Source organism: Lynx canadensis, chromosome B2 (assembly GCF_007474595.2).
Source record: "Lynx canadensis isolate LIC74 chromosome B2, mLynCan4.pri.v2, whole genome shotgun sequence".
Lineage (NCBI taxonomy): Eukaryota > Metazoa > Chordata > Mammalia > Carnivora > Felidae > Lynx > Lynx canadensis.
In genome coordinates, this window is record NC_044307.1 from 97,504,188 (window position 1) to 97,506,922 (window position 2,735).

Here is a 2,735-nt window from a genome sequence, read left to right on the forward strand (position 1 = left end):
TAGGATAAATCATGTAAGGTCATTACATTTGCTACTTTTGTGTCAAGTTTAACACTATAATAAAAAAGAAAAAGAAAAGAAAATACCCATTTAAAAACATCACAAAAAGATCACTGTAAGAGAAGTCTAACTCAGAAGATGTTTTCAACAGTGAATAGATTTCTAAAACAAAATGGTAAGTTGTAAGCCATATAACTTAGAAGCTGACACCCACATAAGAAAGATGACATTGTCAACTACTACAGTGTCAGAGTGGTTTCTCAAAATTATCCTGGTCTAAATCAATCCGAAGAGCTTGCTGTGATGTTTTCTGTTCTTTGAAATCATGCCATTACCATCTGTAATAAATATGCTTGAATATTATAGGGCTGTTCTGACTATGTTGGGAGTAATAGGTTTGAAGTGCATGACAAAATAAAAGGAACGTGCTGATGTCAAAGGGAGCAAGAATTCTTGTATTTTGCTAAGAATAAAAGAGTCTCGGTCCCCAAAGTCTAAACAAAGAACAACTCTACAAGATACTTTTTCCATGGAGGGTGACAAAACTTGGTGATTAAGGGATCAGACACAGGGGCCAGATGCCCTGAATATGTATCCTAGCTTTGCTATTAACTAGTAGTGCAACATTGGGCAAATTATGTAATTTAGTCTCAGTACTTGGCTTTCTTGTGTGTAAAATGGGAAGAACAATAATACCTATATCAGTGGGTAATTTTTAACATTAGCATGAGTTTATAAAATTAAGTACTTAGGGGCACCTGGGTGGCGCAGTCGGTTAAGCGTCCGACTTCAGCCAGGTCACGATCTCGCGGTCCGGGAGTTCGAGCCCCGCGTTGGGCTCTGGGCTGATGGCTCAGAGCCTGGAGCCTGTTTCAGATTCTGTGTCTCCCTCTCTCTCTGCCCCTCCCCCGTTCATGCTCTGTCTCTCTCTGTCCCCAAAATAAATAAACGTTGAAAAAAAAAATTAAAAAAAAAAAATTAAGTACTTAGATCAGTGCCTGACACATGGTAAGCTTACAACATGAACACCTGTTATTCTCCACTGTTCACCTGTCAGTCCTCTTAACTTCAAATCAATAAAAAATACAGATATAGAGTCCTTGTGCTTCTTCTACTTCTAGGAGAACAACTGTTTTAAATTCCAGAATAAATTATACTATTTACCTACTTAGGGTAAGCATGTACATACATACAAAAGACAACTGAAATGCTGTGTTGTTTGCTTATACTACTGGTGATGCTGTTTTAAGGATGTTCCAAGTTATATAGCTCACAACTTACCATTTTGTTTTAGAAATCTATTCACTGTTGAAGACATACTCCAAGTTAGACTTCTTTTACAGTGGTCTTTTTTGTGGTGTTTTTAAATGGGTATTTTCTTTTCTTTTTCTTTTTTATTATAGTGTTTAAACTTGACACAAAAGTAGAAAAAATAGGATAATGAACTCCTATATATGTATTATCCAGTTTTGGAAGTTATCAACATTTTGTACTCCCCTTTGCAACAATGCTAAAATATTTTGAAGCAAATCTCAGATACCATAATATTTTGTTCGTAAATATTTCAAAATTTATTTATATGAATAAAAACTTCCCTTTTAAAAAAAAAAAGTAACCATAATGCAATTTGCACCTAACAAAATTACCAAACTTCTTTTTTTTTTTATTAAAAAAATTTTTTTTAATGGTTATTTATTTTTGAGAGAAAGAGACGGAGCGTGAGCAGGGGAGGGGCAGAGAGCGAGGGAGACACAGAATCTGAAGCAGGCTCCAGACTCTGAGCTGTCAGCACAGAGCTCAACGCGGGGCTCAAACTCACAAACCGCAAGATCATGACCTGAGCCAAAGTCGGACGCTCAACCGACTGAGCCACCCAGGCGCCCCACCAAAATTCTTAATATTCAAATTGTCTCAAAAATGTTTATGTACAGTTGACTTGTTTATATCAAGATCCAAAAAGGTGAAATGCATTGCTTAAGTTGTAATTATTTGGTTTTATATTTTGTTGTTTTTAAAAGTTTTTTAAACGTTTATTTATTTTTATAACAGAGAGAGACAGAGCATGAGTGGGAGAGTGGCAGAGAGAAAGGGAGACACAGAGTCTGAAGCAGGCTCCAGGCTCTGAGCTGTCAGCACAGAGCCCGATGTAGGCCTCGAACTCACTGAGTCACCCAGGTGCCCCTGGTTTTATATTTTAGCAGGCGCTTCAGCTTTCTACTTATTCTAAAAGGCAATGAATCACCACAGCTGCAACTTGAAATTGACATCACCCTAACAGTAGAGAAAGCTAGAGCAAGAAATGGGACTCATACAGCACGTTTGGGTTTTACTTATAATAGTGACCTAGGGTCCTATTTCATGACCTTAGATTCTTTTGCTACTATAGAAAGAAGAAAAATAATCCTTTAAAGTACTTGTTTTATAGGAAGCATGTGAAGTTCAAAAACCATGGGCATTGCAAGATGCTGAAGCTGCATGAACTGGTCAACATCCCAATCTTTGAAGTTCACTGGATGAAGAACTCCCTCTTTTTTAAATGTTTATTTATTTATTTTGAGAGAAGGGTGGGAGAGAGAGGGAGAGAGAGAGAATTGCAAGCAGGCTCTGTACTGTCAGGACAGAGCCCGGCGCGGGGCCTGATTCCATGAACCGTGAAATCATGACCTGAGCAGAAACCAAGTGTCAGACGCTCAAGAGACCAAGCCACCCAGGTGCCCCATAGAACTCCCTCTTGC